General features: G+C 41.9%; 1 protein-coding gene across 4 annotated transcripts in view; it reads left to right on the forward strand.

The window, feature by feature from the left end:
- Nucleotides 1–6953: 6953 nt before the first annotated feature.
- The window catches only part of PTBP2 (polypyrimidine tract binding protein 2), a 1270924-nt gene continuing 1256897 nt past the window's right edge, over nt 6954–20980 (forward strand). For all 4 annotated transcript variants that reach the window (XM_044085703.1, XM_044085704.1, XM_044085705.1 and 1 more), the window contains exon 1: nt 6954–6980. The gene's annotated coding sequence lies outside the window, so the exon portion shown is untranslated. The remainder of the gene's footprint in view (nt 6981–20980) is intronic.

Genomic DNA, 20980 nt, shown 5'->3' on the forward strand with positions numbered 1-20980 from the left:
GTATCAGGGTCCGTGATGCTCCTGAGTCGCACAGGAATTTTACTTCCTCCCCTCTACCAGAAGTGTAACTTCTGGTTTCGTGTCTGCTAAATAGAGCTCTAGGCTCAATAATGCCAAGTCTAAAATTTCACTTTCTTCACCATCTGCGATTTCTTGCACTTCCTCTATTTCTTCTATCACATCCTCTACTCCCTCTATCACATTTGCATTTGTCTTTTCTCGGTTACTCCCTTCTAGTGATTCTTGACTATCATATAGTCAGTCCTCACCCTCCTTATCTTCCATGGCTACCTTCTTGTTTTGCTTGCAATCCCTTGCTAAATGTCCCTTTTTTCCGCACTTAAAACATTCACCCCTTTTCTTTCTCTCTTCAAACTCCTCTGATCGCTTATCAGATTGTTTCCCTAGGCATTTTTCTTGCCCTTTTTCCGTGACTGTACTACATAAACTTCTGCTCCATCTTCTACAGAAAATACTTGGGCTTTCTTTTTCTTTTTACTGTTAAAATGCCTTTCGGAATGTCTAGCATATTCAAGTAGTGACTGTAATCAAAGTGTACGATGGTCTACCATGTGCTTTGTAATAAAGCTGCTTATAGGCAAAATACTGCCTTTCAAAAATGCATTCTTTAGCTGCTGTTCGTATGGGGAATCGTGTTTGGTCTTCAGGTACCTGCATTCCACAATGGTTATTAAAACACTCTAATAATCTAGCATAATATCGGTCAACCGTTTCACCTTCTTGTTGGATGCATTGATTAATGCAAGTCCAGTCTGCCCTAGGCTTCCATTTCTCAGAGATTCGGTCTGTTAGACCTTTCACTCTGTGATCCAGTTCTACGTTGCTATGTGGGAGTGGCTTGTGTTCTGCGTCACGGGGATTCCAGTTGCCACTGATCATGTGCCAATCTGGACCTATGATTTGTCTAACTACTTTTTCTACTTCTTCTCCATTTAAATGGTAACTTAACCTCATGCCCTGTAAGTCTTCTAAGAATTTTCTAAAATTAACTTTTGGGTGGGGAATTCCCTCTGTGGCTTTCCGGATGTCTTCCGATGTCCACGGTCTATATACTAGGAGAGTCGGGTCCTGCCCTTCCTGTCCTGCCTGAGGATTTGGTACTTCTATGAGCGGACATATCTCTTCTTCACTCATAGCTCGTGAATTTTTGTTTATTTGATATAACTCAGTATCCCCTCTTAAGTTACGTGTTCGAGACCTAGTCTCGATGGGATCTCTAACATACGGTCTTGGCGTCGCGGAGACAGTCGGGTATAGCGGAGGTGGACCAGCTTGTCCACTCGCTTCATATTCTGGTGCGGGAAGCGGAGGGGCTGATGCTATTACCAAATTATTGTCTTCTTTATCTAAAAACATAGCTTTTGAATTATTACTTCTTTGTTCCCTACGGTTTGCTTCCTCAATCCACCTGTGTGCCTGAGGAATGCCTAATTGACGTTGCTTTTTTACCTGACCTTTTGCGTCCATTTTAAGCTGTTTAACAAGTTTAATAAGCGAGGATTTTTCTAATTTGCCATCAAATTCATATTTATTAACCCATTTTGTATAGTACCTAACATTGTCGGCACTCTGTAATTGCATATATTTTGCATCTTCAGTTAACGGTGGATCTTGGGAACTTTTTGTGCACTTATTTCCCATATTGTTCTGACTGTTAAAAATGTTACGTAACCCTTCTTATTTTCACGTGGTACCACGATTTTTCTTTTTCACAGTTTATCTAGAATAACTGCCTTACCTATTCTGTTTCCCTGATCTATGACAAGATGACAGATGATACAAATCAAGTCCTTGATCTAAAACAGAAAAAAGGTAAATCTCACCTTACCTGAGCCTCCGTGATTGATCACCAGGTTCGATGGAAAACCGTTAACTCTTCCTCCAGTCGCAGATCAGAAAAGTGGCTGGCCTCTTTTGAACGACAATTCAGTCGGAGGTCTTTCAGAGCAGAAGAACTGATGTGGTCTCTTCCCCGTACGGTTTCATGCCACCTGGCCCATCTGACCTGAGGCAAAGTGAGAGTTTCCAGTCCGAAGGACCAATCTGTCAAAGGAAAAACAACTTCAAAAAGATCAACACATGGCAGGTTCAGGTTAATGCACTTTAATCTTGCAGCAAGGAGACAAAAACGTGCTAATACAGAGTTTTTCTAACTAGAATCAGGAAGTGAAGCTATTCTTATACATTTCTTACAAGACATTGCCTACTAAGCTGACGTAATAAATCACAAGTTCTTTCAATATTATTTCATAGCAGCTGTTTGTCCATGATTTTCTGCTGGCATATCAAGTTTACAAAAAAAACTTCCTAAGAAAAACAACGTGGCCTTGATGACCACCGGTCAGATACAACTTCTCACTATGCAGTGTTACCATTCAAGGTACTATGGCTAATTCGAGCACAAAGCAAGTACAGATTATAGATAATTTCTTCAAGCAGTCTTTGTTCAACTGTATCTATCTTTTCTGCAGCTGTGCATGTTCTCATAACACGAACAGAGCTGATTGTTCAAGTTCAATAACATTATAGAAAACAGTATTGTTCTATTCATTATTTTCCTGACCTAGCAGATAATCACCTGCTTCTCAGTAAATTTCCAAAAGGCATAAACTTGAATTTTGCTGTGCTAGCAAATACTAGGTCAGAGAGCATCTTGCAGTTTCAGAAAGCATCTGTAGTTTCATACAAAACTAAGCTGTACATAAAATAGAATGAAATGTGTTAACCCTTTTAGCTTCTAATAAGCACTAAACATATACATTAATACATATTTTTCTAACAAAGGTAAAGGCAAAAATGGTTTTCAAATTGTTAGGGACAATGGCTGCCACAATTATGCTAGTCCCTCTTTCAAGACTACACATGAGGCTCCTTCAGTGGCTGCTCTTTGCAAGTGGTCCCTACAACACTTTCCGCTTTCCCATTTTATTATGATTACAGACAATTGCAAGCAGGATCTACGCTGGTGTCTTCAGACCTGCAATTTCAATGTGGGAAAGCCCTTCGTTCCACCTCCTCCAGTTGCCACGTTGACCACGGATGCCTCCAAGATTGGGTGGGAGGGGCATTATCTCAGCAGGACAGTCCAGGGTATGTGGCAAGAGCACGAGATACATTTGCATATCAATGTCTTGGAGATGAGAGTAGTGCTATTAGCGTTGCAAGCACTCCAGAGCTTTCCTCCTCTCTGGACGATTGCAGTTCACTCAGACAACATATCGGTGGTATGGTATCTGAACAGACAAGGGGGAACCAAGTTGTATCCCCTTTGCAGAGAGTCTATTAGAGAGTGGCAGTTGGCAGTGTCTTCCCAACGCTTTCTTGTGGCAATGCACATTCTGGGGAAGTCCAGCATGATTGCCGACAGGTTGAGCAGAGCTATTCTGATGCCTCACGAGTGGTCCCTGAACAAGAAGGTTGCGGAGCAGATTTTCCGCAGATGGGGTCAGCCTTGCTGCGCTCTATTTGTCAGTCCCCTCAATACCAAGTGCAACAGCTACTTCACCCTTATCCCCCCCTTAGGGGGAAGACATCCAGGGACGCTCTAGTTCACGATTGGCCCTCCGGTCTACTTTATGCCTTCCCACCTGTTCTCTGATAGCAAAGGTTATTCTTAAAGCACAATTCTTGGGAAGCAGAATGATTCTGATTGCTCCACACTGGCCTCGTCAAATTTGGTTCCCCTTTCTCCATCCCTATCTCATGGACGACTGCTGGATTCTGGACCCACAGCCAGACCTATTGACTTTTATGTCAGGGCAGTTCCATCCCTCTCTTCAGACCCTCCGGTTGACAGCTTGGCTACTCCAGTTCCATCACTAGTCAGGCTTCATCATTTTTCCCTGGAAGTAGTTCTTATTCTGTCTTCTTCCCATAAGCCTTCAACTAGGAAGATTTATTCCAGTAAATGGAAATGATTCTCCATCTGGGCTCATGAAAGGCAGATTGACCCTTACACTGCACCAATTTCATCAGTGCTGGAATTTCTCTCCATACTTTTCAGTCAGGGGTCAGCTGTCTCAACCATTAAAGTTCAGTTAGCGGCTATCTCCACCTTTCATGTCGCTAATGAACCCAGTCTAATGGCGCATAGACTTTGTAAGGCTTTTTAAAAGGGCACCATGATGCTTCAGCCCGCAGTCTTTGATCCCGTAATGCCATGGGACCTCAATTTTGTGCTACAGTGTCTCACTTCGTCTCCCTTTGAGCCTGCAGCTACTTGTGACTTGAAATATTTGTCATTGAAGACCAATCTTTTTGGTAGCAATCACTTCAGCTAGGCGAGTCTCTGAGCTCCAGGCTTTGTCAGTTAGACCTCCTTACTTGGTATTTCACAAGGATAGGGTTTCCTCAGATCAAATCCTTCCTTTATGCCAAAGGTTGCTTTGGTTATTAGCCTCAGCCAGTCTATTGAGCTGCCTGTGTTTTTCCCAGAATTTTCTAATAAGGCAGAATTTAAATTCCACCAGCTAGATATTCATAGACAATCGCGTTTCTATTTACATAGAACGAAGGATCTAAGGAAATCTGATCAGCTATTTGTATCGTTTTCAGACAATAGACTTGGGTCTCCTGTTTCTAAAGTAACCTTATCCAGATGGATCTCTAGTTGTATTTCCTTCATTTATGCCTCAAGCGGTAAGGAATTACCTTTTAAGGTGAATGCTCATTCTACACGATCGATGTCTACCTCTACGGCATTTCAGGCCAGGATGTCTATGGATAATATTTGTGCTGCGGCTACATGGGCATCTCCTCACACCTTTATCAGTCACTGCAAATTGGATTTGATATCCAGAGGCAGATCTTCCTTTTGTTCCACAGTGCTCAGGAGTGTTTTCCACTGAGCCGCCCAAGGTTCAGGTGCTGAGGACGCTGTCCCATGGGTAAGAATGTAGGCGAGATGGGACTACATAACATCAAGAAGTTATCTACTCACCATAACGTTCGATGTATGTAATCCATCTCGCCTCACATTCTTACTTACCCTCCCGCCTTCCCCCTCTTGGAGGGCTTAGAGGTTAGTTCTGGTTTCAGTACTCCTTTTGTTGGGCTTTTTCTTCCTCTATGTTTTGTGTGTGTGTGGGGGGTGTGATTGCCTGAGCTTACAGCAAACAAGGTCTGGGGAAAGGGAGCAGTGCAGCATGGGATACCTCTTTGCCACGAGCCAATTGAAGACTTCGAGCTAGAGTATGACCGAGTGGCTCTGAACCCACGGGTAAGAATGTGAGGCGAGATGGACTACATGCATCGAAATTTATGGTGAGTACGTAACTTCTTGTTAGCTTCCAAGCTGTATTATGTCACTGAGCCAGTATTCAGTGTAGCAGTCTTCTTTTCATTTTTGGCAGGTTGATTTTTTTTTTTTTTTTTTTACTTCTAGTTGTGTATCTGCGGTAGCGTTGTCGCCTCACAGTAAGACGTTGTCCTGTTCGATTCTCAGCTAGAGCGTCGTCTTTGTGGAGACATGCATGAATGGGCGTACCTTTGTTGAAGGTTGTGCGTCAGGGCCAGAAACTCGGCACGTTAAAATCTACTGCCAGTCATTAGCGGACTGGAGTTCCGCTGTGGCGACCCCTAACCAGGAAAAGCCGAAAGACACAACAACAACTTCTAGTTGTCACTCAACAGGGCTGTCCCAGGTAATGCAGGTTGGGCAACCAGACTGTGCCTATCAATTAGCTTGTTGACCCAAGGCTACTGGGATTTAAGGCAGGCACACACTGGCCATTACAGGCATGTAGACTACTCACATCTTTTGCATGGTTCCCTGGCATAGGTTAGAGTAGGTTGGGAAAATGTTATGTTGTCAGTTTGAAGTCCAGTACAAGATTAATGAGCTTGCTTAACTTTTGCTCGACTGGAAACAGACTGCCTGCCTTGCTTGGATTACTTTCAAATACTTATTAATGCTGTAGAATTATATATTTTCTGTTATTACTTTTTGACTTGAGTTTACGTTCGCTACTTCTACTACTGTTGTCTGATCTGATCTGATTAATATACAGTGATTAACTAGAAATATATGGACTGAAAATCTTCCACACAGAGAAGTTTCTTACACTTTTTTGTTTTTAGACCCACTACACTTTAGTGGGTTGTTTTGAGACTTCGGGGATACCACGGAGATTACTTGTTTTTTATGATGAAGTTTTAACACACTTACAGTTTTTTGCATCACTAATCCCTCTTACTAGAACATGTGCTGTTACAGTAAATTGTGCTTCTACTCTTAGAGCTGTACTTTCAACTGGCTTGCATATTGGCTTGTGGTATGATTTATATTGCCCCCCCCCCCCGTCCTCTGTAACAGCTTCTGTGTTTTATACTTCCTGTTAGAAAAAGACACTTTTGCCTTTGTGTCCCCTGTTCTTATTTGTAACACTGTGCAGACAGAGTACACTGTGATTGGTAGCAACAGGCTTGTACCATAGTTCTACAGGAGCTGTGTTTAAGGCAGTATGTAGAAGTGGCTTGGGTAATCCTGTCATAGTTGTGGTCTTTACTGGGGATTTCTTAATTGCTACCAGAAAAATCAAGACATTTTTGGACTCTTCTCAGGAAGGTGTCCCCTCTCCTTGGTTCTTTAACACTGAAGCCTCTTTTTGAACATAGGTCAGCAGTGGTGCAGGTAGATAACCTTTCTTCCTTCTTATTTACAGGGTGACCACTTTTGTGTTGTAGTGATTGCACTATTTCTTTATTTTGTCTGTGTGTGTGTATAATATATACAGCTACTGTTCCTGATTTTATAATTGAATTGACCTTAAAGAAAGGGTTATATTAAAAAATATGCAAAATATGCAAGGTTAAGTTCACTCTTTTGATCCACTGACTTTGACACATAGCTTTGTCTTAATGGGGGACTGCATTTGGTGTATTAATGTGTTAATTTTTGTCATATAACTGACAAATCTTTTTTCCCCCCCAGCATTGACGACAGTGCAGCTGGTGTAAAGGTAGGAACTTCTATAATTCCTCAGTTGTAACTTTTTTTCAGAAGGTTTTAAATGCAGAAATGAGCAATCGAAATAGCCAGTTTAAAGTTGAAATTTAATGACAGATTATTTTTCTGTATGATCAGTCTACAGTTGTGAACTTTAAAATAAATGGACTACAGCATGCATTATTGTACGTGCCAGGTACTATGTTTTAATTTGAGGGAAATCTCTGGAAGTCTGCTACTGTCCCAAGAAGTGTAATTAAAAAAAATACTAGGATGCTGCCTTAGTGGAAAAGTTATTAAAAGAAGTTCTTTGTGTGTAAGGACAACTGTGTCCCAGTCAAGAACCCCTTTCAGCCACGACCAATGCAGAGAGGCACATAGTAGGATAATTAAAAATACAGGTTCTATCTGGTATTAATATACAGACTTGTAACAAAATAATTCAAAACTAAATATTATTTTACAGGAGCATAATGGAAACTTGAATTTACAGTAGGTAGTGCAAGCAAGATAGTGATCAGCTGAGGGCAAACTTCAGCAGTCTAAAGGCAGGGATGTTTTTGAAGGCAGCTGTTGCAGTGTAGTCAGTAACTGCCCTTATTGGAATATTACATTAATAAGTAAACATGGTACTAGAAGGATTGCTGAATGTAAAGAGCACCATGAATGGGGGGGGGGGGGGGTACAGTCCTCCTCCTAGAAACTTTGAGATCTGCTAATTTGTAGGGAGCAGTTATGATGAGTTGGTCTTCCATTGATTCCTCCCTTACTGCTGTTGAAAAAATGCTATCATGAAGTCTGTTTGCTGTATTTCCCCAAATTACACAGTCTGTGATTGAAGGTGATGTAACATTTTAACTTGCTGCCATCAGAAAAACTGTTTGGGGTGGTCATAGGTTCATAGGTAGGTACTAGGCTATTGGCCCTAGGGCCTATATAAGCCTAGCCAAAAGGTACACTGGCTTTCACTTCCCAAGAAAATTATTTTCCTGTGCCACTGTCGAGCAGAGCCACAGAAGTGATCCCTAGGGTGAATTTCCTATCTCCCATCCAATCGTCAAGATTTTTCTTGAAAAGTGCTAATGTTTGATATAGATAGGTAGTTTGTTCCAGAGTATGGGAAGTCTCTGAGACAGGAATCTATCCCTCCAGCATGTTCTGTTTATTGTGGTGACAAGGTTTAGGTCCATAGAGCGTGTAGCTCGGAGGGATTGGGATTAATTTAAGTGGAGCATGTCCAAAAGCTGTGGGTTTGATGTAGCTTTGTGTGTTAGACGGAGATCGCCTCTTAGTAGGCGATATGCCACAGAGTAAAGCTGCAGTTCTTTGAGACCGTCTGCGTAGGGCATCTGTTTGAGGCCGGTAAACCTCTTTGTGAAGTATTTCTGCAGCCTTTCCAGTTGTTGTAGATGTCTTGTGAGGTACATACCAAAAGGGACGTTGTACTCCATAATGGGTGTGAGTGACGAGTAGAGAGGAACAGTGACCTCTTTTTTTTCCTGGATGAGAAACATTTTGTGATGAGGTGTGCCATGTAGAAGGATTTCCTGACTACTGTGGCGATGTGATTATCAAAGGAGAGACTACTGTTCACCTGTGTCCCAAGGTCTCTTATCACACTTTCAGTGTTAAGTAGACTACCGCCTATGTGGTAGTTCATGGGTACAGAGTTTTTACCAAAAGGGATAACAATGCACTTTTTGGCATTGAGCTTGAGGCCATGGCTTTGACACCAGGCATCTGTCTCAGTGAGGCCCTTTTGTAGGATGTCCACATCTTTTGGAGTTTTGATTATGGCTCCTAGTTTACAGTCATCTGTGAACTTCGTTAGCCAAAGACCTTCTGTGTTAGCCTGTACTTCAGAGATGTAGATACCAAACAGGAGAGGACCCAGGACTGAACCCTGTGGTACTCCACTTGTCACTGGTCTGAAGTTGGATTTGGAGTCTGCTACTTTCACAGTGTGGGTTCTGTCAGTGAGCCAGTTGGCAACCCATCCTGTGACATAGGGATTTTATACCTAGTTTAGTGAGTTTATCTATAATTCCAGAGTGGGGGATGGTGTCGAAAGCCATGGCGAAATCTAGATAGGCTGTGCCAACCACCTTACCCTAATCTACGGCTCTGGTGACCGCTTCAAAGAAATCTGTCAGGTTTAGGAGACATGATCTGCCTGTTACAAACCCGAACTGGTGGGGTCCTGAGTTTGGAGATTACCAGTGTCATTGTTTATAAGTTCCATGATGATACGTTCCATAGCCTTGCAGACCAGGCTCGTCAGGCTAATAGGGCGGTAGTTTCCGGGGTCTGTGGTGGCTCCCCCTTTGTGGAGTGGGATAACAGTCGCTGTGTGCCATTCAGTGGGCACATAGCCTGAGGTGAGGCTGTGATTGAACATGGTAATTACGTGGGGTGCCAGTTCGTTCTGTAGTTCATGTAGAACGCAGCCTGGGATGTTGTCAGGTCCCATGGATGCTGTGTTCTTGGCTTTGGAGAGAGTTTTTTTTTACCTGTGCAGCCGTGATTACAGGAACTTTGCATTCTTCCGGTATAGAGATGGGCCCTTTAGGGGATGAGAGGGGGTCACGGAGCATAAAAAGTCTTTGAAGAGCAGCTGTGTCTAAAAATTGAAGTAAAATATTTTTGATCATATTTTGAGCTTCTGTATTCCCACTGCCACACAGTAGAAGTAATAGCTGTTTTCTAATTTGCTTTGCCTAGAAGTAATGTGGTAGAGGCTTCCATAGTGACAAAATGTTTTTGTCCATAGTGCTGCTTTGCATTATGCAGTCTCTTGGTGTAAATATATGTCACACATTCCCTTTGTTTTAGGGTCTTGTTTCCACTGACTTAGAATGTTCTGTAATTAAGTTTGCTCATGATGCTGGTGTTCTGTTATATTAATTCCTGCATTAATGAGCACATAATAGGAAGACTGATTATACTTAGTAAAAAAAAAAAAAAAAAAGTTGAATTGCAGAATTAATAAGATATGCAATAGAGACACTGGTTTAAAATTACCCAGTAATCAAAACAAATGGCAGTCATGTAAGAAAAGTTCAGAAATTCCTTGTTTGTCTAATCTTGCATAGGTTCATAGGAGATTACCCTGGTCAACTACTACTGTCCTGCACCATAGCTAAACTGTGGAACTGTCTTCCCTCTCCATTACACAGTATACCAAGCAACAACTTCAGATCCCACCTGCACTCTTATCTATCCTCCAAATGGGAATGCGCTTCCCATGCTCCTACCTAAGCACCCCCCTACTCTTAAATCCTATACCCCTCTTATAAGGATATCTGATTAATTCACTATCCTACTGTACAACTTTTGATTTTCTACTGTTATCCCTTACTCTCTAATATGCTCATGTTACACAAGCTTTTTGCTTCAAATTATTTAAAAAATGGAACTAAGTCAATAAGTAACCTCTGTGCTAGCTTTACTAGCAGTGTTTAAATGCTTCAAATTAAATCTTCAAAAGATACATTTTTATCTAAAATGTACGGTCTTAGTCAGGATTGTTTTTCATAAGATAATTTTCATAGCTAATATGTAATGTCTATATCTTTTGTAATGAATGTTATGCATGAAAACCTCTGGCTTCTTATTTTTGCAAAATATGTGATATCTCTCTCGCTATGAATGTAACTGCTTGTGGAGCTTTTCTTCCCAGGCCTCCACTGTAAATGGGTTGCTCCGACCCCATGGATTCTCCCAGTCAGCAAATGCAAATAGTAATAAATAATTGCTAGGTAACATCTCAAGACCGTTACAAACCTAGCCAGTTTTACCCAGATTTAACCCAATTTTCTACTCCTGGGGGGAAGGTAACAAAGGTCAGCAGTTGGGGTTTGGACAGTTTTTACAGACTGTCTTTGTCCATAAGGGACATGGGCACCACCCCAGGACTGAATTTGCAATTTCCCATCCATTGGTCCAGGTTGCACTTGAAGATGGTTGGGGAAGGGCAATCTCTGGGACACATCTGTCTCACCAGCATGATCTGTTTGTGCCTGAAATCAAGTTCAGATCTTTGGAGCGAGTAACCCTCTTGCAGTGAATATGCAACATTTCTATTAGGATTATGTGAGAGACTGTCTTGTTGGACAGGCAGAGATCTCTCCTGTAGTTTTAGGGCTTTTAATCGGCCTACATATGACATATTGGTTATACCCTGTATTTTCTTGGTGAGAGACCTCTGGGAAGGTTCCAGCTGTTGCAGCTGTCTGGCGAGGTACATACCACAGGTTGCATTATTCATATATGGATTATATATACTCTTATTAGTGTGATGGCCCAGTACAGTGGTACTATAATATCTTTAGATCTGGATGCCATGCCTTTATGTATAAGCTAAGCCACATAGGAGGATTTCCTCATTACCGTAGGTGCATCATGGTGAAAGTTCAGATTACTGAGTACCCAGATTTCCCACCACTGGGTCCACTCTTAAGGGGGCTGCGATCAGTGTTGTAATTTGCAGTGGTATTTGATTTCCCAAAGGGTATTATGTGTTTCTTTGCATTTAGTTTGAGGTCTTGGCTCTGCCACCAGTCATTAGTTCTCCAGTCCATTCTGTAGGATGTCAACTTCATTTGGGGAGTCAGTGATTGCCCCCAGCTTTTGGAGTCTGTGATTGCCTTCAACTTGCAGTCATCAGCAGACTATGTCAGCCAAATGCCATCTGTGTTTGACTTGACATCTGAGAAGTGTATTACAAGCAGGAGAGGGTTCCAGCACTGAGACATGTGGTACTGCACTTGTGACTGGCTTCTTGCTGAATGTGGAGTCCTGTACTCTAATAAAGTATCCTATCTGTGAGCTATTTGGCTATCCATTTGATGAGGTAGAGGTTTATGCCTAATTTTGTGAATAATATCTGAATGGGATATTGTGTCAAATGCCTTGGTCAGGTTAATGTAGGTGGTATGCGCACTGTCTTCCATGGCCTTTGTGACCTTCTCAAAGAAGTCCATCAGATTGAGCAGGCAGAACCTGCCCTTGACGAAGACGAACTGAGTTGGGTCTAGAGTCTGGAGATTTTCAATGTTGTTGTTCAGGTCCAGGATCATCCTTTCCATAGCGTTACATATGAGGCTAGACAATACTTATGGGTCGTCAGTTTCTTGCGTCTATTGATGGTCCCCCCCTTGTGTATGTATATACATAGCATAGTACTGATATGATAGTTAATCAAAATATAGTAAATGTACATTAAATGAAGAATACAGTAAAATAGCCAATATTAAGCTTGTAAGGGTCTAGTTAGTTTTAAATGGAAACAGCTGAAAATGAATATTTTGTCTGTTGTTTTATTTGTCTGTGGAGTGGGAATTTCTTGATTTTGAACTACATGCAGATTTGATATAACAGGGATACCGATTGCAGTGGGAGTCCCTCGCTCCTTTTCAGGGGATATCACCACATCCTCATATTCAAACATCAGTGTTTTCTCCAGTTTAGGTCAGATGTCTCGGGTTGTAGAACTAGTACCCTCAGATCATATAGGCAGAGTTTTTTATTCAGGAGTCTTCCTGGTGCCAAAGAAAAAGGGAATTTGGGGATCAGTTCCTAAATCTCTCTTTAAGATGCTTAAGCTCATATTCCTCTGCAAAGGTTTCAGACATTGTTGTGATTTTATGCATCTGTCTCGCATTGTCAGCAATGGTTTACCCTTTGTTCTGTCTACTGCACCAAGGGTATTTACAAAGTGTTTGGCTCCAGTACTGCAGACATCAAGGTATTCACATCTTTTTATGCTTGGACGATTGTCTGTTATCTGCAGACTATTTTTAGTTAAGATTCTCTGACATATCAAGAAACTCTAAAATCGAATTACAAACTAAAAACTTTTAAAACAAAAGAAGCGAGTAATAAAGACGGAGCGGTATAAACAACCAGATACTGTTTAATGAGCGCTTTCGGAAAAGGCAATGCTTCTTCTTCATCAGATACAAATCTATCAATTAACTAGCATTATATAGACAATCCATAAGCAACTTAATTATTCAATTGAAAATGTATGTGGACAGCATTCTAAGACCCTTACTGGAGCAAGAGCCGCAAATTTGCAAAGACTCTTGGACCTTTCTAACTCAACTAAATAAAATTACTTTCCACCAAGAGTATGTGTTCCTTACAATAGATGTCAAGGACCTTTATACGGTCATACCCCAAAGTATAGGTTTGGTATGGATTAGAGACTTTATGGAGTTGAGGCATGTTAGTGACAATATTATTTATGTGGTTGAAACCCTTTTGGAGACTTGTTTTGTCAAATAATTATATGCTTTTCGATGGACAAATGTACTTGCAAAAAAACAGAGGTGGCAGTGGGGTCACCCTGTGGTGGGAGCTTCGCCAATTGCATTATGGCATATTGGGAGCAGACTTTCCTATTTAAAAATAACATGTTTCAGAACAATGTCGCTTGGTACACTCATTACCAAGACGACATGTTCTTAATCTGGAAAGGCCCTATTGATTTGGTTAAGGAGTTCATTATCATTATTTCCACTTTTACTGACTTTTTTGAATTTTCGTACAATCTACAATCGAATAGTATTGAATTTTTAGACATTCATTTGTTTAAAGATGTGCGTAATTGTAGGTTTAGAAGTACTATAGACAGGAAACCGACATACTCAAATTCATTTCTCCATTTCACTAGCTGTCATCCTTACCACCAAAAAAGGGCGGTTGTCAAGGGCCAGATGGTGAGGGCAGCTAGGATGATTTCGGATGAAAGTGAATTTATTGATGAATGCGAACTCCTGAAAACCATGTTTGTCAATAGAGGGTATCCCCTATCTATGGTGGACAAAATCTTTTGTGAAGTTACCACTAAGAGATATGCAGGGTATTTTAAACCCCTTCTTGATAACAACATCTCTGAAAGCAGTAATGAAGCTGGTTGTGAAAATAATAGTACAAGTAGAACGGAAGTACATAGATTTAATACTAGTTTTCTATGTACTTTTAGCTTAGACTATTCATCTATAACAGAAATTTTAAATAAGAATTGGGCCTTAATTTTAGAAGACACGGGTCTCCAGAAGCTTTTTGGAGAAAAACCCAAAATAACTTATAGGCGAGGGGCTAACCTGAAATCACTTCTCGAATATCAAAACAAAGCAGTATCGAGTAGAGTTACAGGGATGTTTAAGTGTGGTGCTTGCCATTACTGTAGCTTTTTGGATACTGAGAACCAAGTCAGTATTAGGGATAAGCTCTATAAAATCTGTGGCAGATATTCCTGTGAAACGAAAAGTGTGGTTTACTCTGCATGCTGTCAAAAATGCGCTGCTTTCTATATTGGGAAAACAGAAAGAAAAATAAAGCAGCGCATTTATGAACACCAGTATGCTATAGGCAAGAAAGACACTAATAATGCCCTTGCAGGGCATATCATTGCATTTCCAGACCACAGTTTTAAATTTGCAATATTAAAACAGATTTTAGCTGACCAGAGAGGTGGTCCATGGCAATTAAAATTAGAGATCGAAGAATTAGGCTGGCAGATTAGAACTGCAGCCTACTTACCTCCTGGGCTAAATGAACATGTGTCTATTAAATGTATTCGTAAATATTTAGTCCTGAAAAGATAGAGTTCCTCTAATATTATTTATTTCTTGCTCTTCATTGCTGCCTAGGATTATTTAATTAATTATCTTGTTTAAAAGGTTTGATATCTTTATCATAGCAGTTAAGGGTAGAGTAAGTATTTACTAATAAGTGATCTTAATTATAATGCCCTTATGTATACATAAGCTTATTAATGAATGTTTATTTTAAGTTTTATGATATTTCTTAAGTAGGGTTTATTTAGAACTGCATAGAGAATGTATTTTAATAGCACAATTTAATTTTGAAATACCGTGGGTTTAATGTTTTGCTTCCTACACATTTGGCTGCCCGATTCTAGTATGTTAGCTACCATTAGCGTACTTGTGTTTTGCTGATCATTGTGTTTTGCTGATCATTTTTGAAAGTTAGTCGTCTTTAAGAAATACATTTTTAATTGGATAATTAAGTTGCTTATGGATTGTCTATATAATGCTAGTTAATTTATAGATTTGTATCTGATGAAGGAGAAGCATTGCCTTTTCCGAAAGCGCTCAAACAGTATCAAGAAACTCTGGTCATGTTGGAGTTTCAAGTGGATGTAAGAAGTCATATCTCCTCTCTTCACATTGAATATTTTTTTTTTCTGGGATGCCTTCTGGATACTTTCTGTGAAGAGCTTTTCTTCCACTGGACAAAGTAGAACTGTAAAGAGAAGTCGTCCTGTGTTTTTCCAAACAGTCGCTGGCATCTGCCAAGGAATTTCTAAGGATTCTGGGTTTCATTGCTTCTCTGATTATCATGATTCCCTTAGCCAGACTTCACATGAGTAAAAATTCAGTGGTGCTGCAGGTCATTCTGGTTTTAGTGTCAACACCATTTATCTTTTTAGATTGATGTGCTGGGGTTTGTGAGAGAGAAGTTTTTGTGGTAGGTAGATAGTTTTCTCTCAACCCATGTCTCCCCTTTCATTTCCTCTTCAGTTTGTTACAATAGATGCTTCGTTCTTTGCTTGAGGTGCTATATTAAAAGAGCTGTGGAACAGAAGCACATCATTGTCTGATATGCTGGCAGTGATAAATGCTTTAAGAACCTTAAGATGTTCATCGTGCATACAGCTGCAGTCATAACAGATGGGTTCTCCTGCCGTCAGGCGGGTCCTCGGTCGGCCGAATTCCAAAGTCTAGGTCCGGCGTCGGTTGTCGTCGCTTTCTTTCCTGACGTCAGTGCGACAGGGGTATATAAGACACAGCCGACGCCATTTTCTTCAGTCTTTTTTGCCGCGCGGTGCCCGAAGCAGAAGCAGTTCGCAAGTGCCGGTCGGCCAGCTCCTGAAATTATGAAAATTTGGAAACCGAAGTCTTCTTTAAAGCTAAGTACCCGTTGAAACTTTTCTTGCCTCAGACCGATGTCAGACAAAGTTAACAATTGTATTTCTTGTGGGAAGCAAATACCGTATAAGGATTTCCATTCCCTCTGTATACCGTGTTTAGGCCCAGACCACGACGTCTCGAGCTGTCGCTTTTGTGCTACTTTCAATAAACGCACTACTAAGCGTCGGGCGGAGTTCGCCCAGCACTTTTTTGGTAAAGCTTTTGATTATAAAATGTCGTCGGAGACTCCGACTACCATTTTGTCCAAAAAACGCAAGGACAAAGACCGACACGCGAGGTCCGCGGCCTCCACCGACACCACGCCAAAACTGGCTACACGTGGTCCGGTTCTCAGCGAGGCGCCTACGCAGCCCCTGACTACCGACGACACTTCTCTGGTGGTGTCTTCTGTAACCGAGACCGCAGGTACCTCGGCCCATACCCTGACTACAGCTACCGAAGCCACTGAGAGTGTTGAGCCTCTTAATGTGGACAGGTCCACTTCCACCCATGGTGTCTTCAGACCCTCATCTTCCTTTTCCATAAAGGCCTTTACTAAGTCCAAATCAGCCATGCATCCCAAGAGGCCTGGTGCACAGGGCCCATCTCCAGGCCCCATGCCTAAAAAGCAGATGCTCAAAATGGCTGAGGATTTAATTACTCTTATCAGGGGTTCCCAACCCCCTCCGGACAAGAGACCCAGAGTGGAGGAAGATTCTCCCTCTTCTGACCAGGGCTCCATTATTTCAGAACATTCTGATGAAGAGGAGCACTCGTACTCTCCCTTTGAAGATTCTGATGCAGAGCAGTCCATTCCTTCTGTATCTCCCCCAGAGGATTTTTCTTTCGGGGAAACCTTGCATACCTTGAGGGAACACTTCCATTGGGAAGGCCAAGATTTTTCAGATTCCAAGAAAAGACTTAGGGAATTTCTTTTGCTACCTCAGCACAGACCTCTGGCGATAACTCCTGTCCTGGACGTACTTGATGATGTCTACTCGGAGGCTTGCCTTAATCCGGATTCCCTGCCTCCTGCCCCAGTCAAGCCTGATAGGTACTACAGAGTTCCTAACTCTCACCAATTTCTTTACAAAAGCCGTAATGCTGACCCTGAAACCATTTCTCAAGGCCCCAAGGGAGTGAAGGCCTCTACTGCTAAGAATCCATTACCTTCCGAAAGAGAGTCTAGATCCTTAGAAAGGTGGGGAAAAAAGGTATATACCTCGGCCACCCTAGCCATGAGGGCCTTAAATTGTCAGTTCCATATGCTTAAATATCAGCAGTTTCTGTTATCACAATTAAGGAATAAAATGTCACAACCTGAACAACCAGATTTGAAGGAGTTGCAGGATATGATGCATAGTGCAGAACAAGTGGGTAAACACACATTACAATGTGGCTATGATGCTCTAGAGGCCTCAAGTAGAGCTGCTGTTACAGGATCAGTCATTTGTAGACATGCCTGGCTTAGGGAACAAACCTTGCCTGATCATGTTAAAGCTAAACTACTAGATGCTCCTTTACAAAAGGATGTATTATTTGGTACTAATGCTGAGGAGATACTACGGAAGATGGAAGAAAAAGCTAAATCTATGCAAACTGTCAAAGCCTTTCTACAGGTACAACCACCACGTTTTAGCAGAAATTGGCCTTCAAAAAACTGGTTCTTTCCAGCCACGGACAAGCCCCAAAGAGGTAGATACAGGCGCACAAGGGGCAGAGGACAATCTCAAGGATCATATAGAGGCAGACAATGGCAAACTCCAGCACCAAGAGGTGGCGAAGACAGTGCACAACAATACAAGAAACAAACCCAATGACTTTCCCCTTTGCATGCCAAGCAAGTCTCAGCTGGCAGCACCCTTGGGAGGAAAACTGACATTATTTTCAAAAACACAACAGACAAATGGATCCTGGACATTATAAACGGAGGCTACAGATTTCATTTTCACACACTTCCAAAAATGAGAGGCATGCCGAACCTGCCACACAATCAAAGGGCAGAGGCTCAAATACAAATTTCAAAGCTTATGGACATGAAAGCTATTCAAGAGGTACCTACTCACGAACAAGGTCAAGGTTTTTATTCCAGACTATTCCTGGTACCAAGGAAGGGAACCGATTGGAGACCCATTTTGGACTTATCCATCCTAAACACATTTCTACTCGTACCAAAATTCCAAGATGCTCACCTTACAGCAGCTTCTTCCCATGCTGGGCAAGGAGTCTTGGCTGGTAACATTGGACCTCAAGGAGGCATACCTGCATGTCCCAGTCAGACAAAACTGCAGAAGATACGTCAGATTTCTTGCAGGTTCAATCCACTCTCAATTCTCTGCATTGCCCTTTGGCTTATCTACTGCGCCCAGAGTATTCACGAAATGCCTGGCATCAGTAATTGCCTACTGCAGACTTCAAGGGATACAAATTTACCCTTATTTGGATGATTGCCTGATCCAAGCGGACAGCAAACACATACTTCTGGAACATCTGGCTTATGTAACACGGTTATTGAATTCTCTGGGATACACAGTCAACAAAGAGAAATCCAGGCTAACACCATCTCAGAAAATAATTTTCCTGGGTGCCAACTTGGACACAAGCACCCAGATGGCCTATCTTACGCCAGAAAAACAGGGGCAACTAACTCAGTACTTAAAAATACTAGCAAATTGTACCAGGCTAACTGCAAGGAAAATCCTGCAGGCTCTGGGCTTCATGGCATCTTGCATTCTTCTAATCCCATGTGCAAAGTTGCATATGAGGAAACTTCAATGGTACCTAAAAAAAACTATGGTCTCAACACAGCCACAGTTTGGAAACAATAATACCGCTAATCCCATGTCTGCAAAAGGAATTTCTATGGTGGGCCCAAGCATGCCAAACAAACACAGGTCTACCATTCTGCAAGCCTCAAGCAAATCAAGTCATCACAACGGATGCTTCAGACTACGCCTGGGGGGCACACATGACAGACAGGTGCATTCAGGGTAAATGGTCCCAAAAGGAAAAGCACCTTCACATCAATCAAAAGGAAATGCTAGCAGTGATAAATGCAATTACAGCTTTCAAGGACCTCCTGCATCCAGGGCAATTATTGATAAGAACAGATAACACCACAGTAATGTGGTACATAAACAAACAAGGAGGAACACATTCGTACCCCCTGTGCAGGCTGGCCATGTCACTTTGGAACTTGGCTCTGGAATGGCAAATCGAACTTCAAGCACAGTACCTGCCAGGTTTGGAAAACACGCTGGCAGACAATCTAAGCAGAAATATGACAGACCCGCACGAATGGAAGTTGCATCCTCAAGTGTTTACAAAGATAATCCAAGCGTGGGGAAGGCCAGACATAGATCTCTTTGCCTCCCACAGGAATCATCAATTGACAAAATTCTGCTCAAGGACATTCCATTCAAAGGCCTGGAGAGTGGACGCCCTTTCTTTCAGTTGGGCAGCACGGACAGTTTATGCCTTCCCACCTTTGCCTCTTCTGCCCAAGGTGCTCTTGAAAGCAAGAGCAGACAGACTGAAGATGATACTGATCGCTCCAGACTAGCCAAGACAACACTGGTACCCACTCCTGAGGAGCCTAACACATTCTCCTCCCTGGACCCTACCTCTAATGCCTCTTCTACTGACTCAGCACAGCTACAAAACTCTTCACAGTCAGCTGAAAACACTCAATCTGGCTGCATGGAAAATTCCTTAACACCACAACAGACCCTACTCTCCAAGGAGGTGCAGGATGTCATTTTGGAGGCCAGAAGGCCATCTACTAGAAAGGCTTACTCCGCAAAATGGAAACGGTTTTGCATTTGGAATGAGAAAAAAGGCCAGGATCCTAGAAAACTGAATTTACCTCAGATATTACAGTATCTAGCTGAGCTGTTGAACAGTGGACTTTCATTTTCCTCCATCAAAATCCATGCCTCAGCCATTTCTGCTGAATACAACACTGATCCACCATTATTCTCCCACCCACTCTTAAGACAGTTCCTCAGAGGGGCTAAGAATATAAGACCTCCAAGGAAACAACCAATACCAGCCTGGGATCTTAATTACATTCTAGAAAAATTAACATTGCCTCCCTTTGAACCAGCTGCCTCAACAGATTTGCAATATTTATCCTGGAAAACAGCTTTCCTTCTGGCCATTACCTCAGCTCGTAGGGTTTCGGAACTACAAGCCTTCTTGGCTGTGCAGCCCTTTCTCCTCTTCCATCAGGACAGGGTTTCCCTACGAACCAACCCGTCATTTATGCCTAAGGTAGTATCCAGGGTAGCTTTAAATCAGGCCATACACTTACCTACCTTTTACCCCAATCCTCAAAACAAAGGGGAAAGGCTGCTACATTCCTTAGACATCCATAGACAGCTACGTTACTATTTGGACAGAACAAAGCTTTTCAGGAAATCAGAACAACTCTCTGTGTCCTATGCTGTAGGAGCTCAAGGGAAGCCAATTTCCAAACAGACTATTTCAAAATGGATAGGCCACTGCATACGGTTTTGTTACTCCTTTCATGGTAAATCTGTACCTGCAGGCATCAGACCCCACTCCACAAGGGCCACAGCTACCTCTGCAGCCTTCCTCAGAGGAGTCCCTACCAAAGATATTTTGAAGGCAGCCACTTGGAGTTCTGTGCATACCTTCACTAAACACTACCACCTACCTTTATACTCCAAAACTAGAGCAGGCTTTGCCACTGCTGTGTTGCAGGGCATTTTGGCTCCTCCCAGTTCCACCTAGTGCCTACCACCCTGTGCGTAGCTTTGGGATTCTACCCATCTGTTATGACTGCAGCTGTATGCACGATGAACATAGTACAGTTTTGTACCTACCATAAATGTAGATGTTCGAGTGCTAATACAGCTGCAGTCCAGGTTCCTCTCCTTCCCCTCTGGGTACAGACCTAGTGGCTAACTCCTCATCTCACAACTTGATAGGGTTATCCTTCTATGGTGTATTTGCTTGCAACTACTGGTTTTTGATTATATTACAATGCATGATTATATATTTTATATATATATATATATATATATATATATATATAATTATATATTTT

The sequence above is a fragment of the Protopterus annectens genome, chromosome 10.part0 (genome assembly GCF_019279795.1).
Source record: "Protopterus annectens isolate FY-2018-M chromosome 10.part0, PAN1.0, whole genome shotgun sequence".
NCBI lineage: Eukaryota > Metazoa > Chordata > Ceratodontiformes > Protopteridae > Protopterus > Protopterus annectens.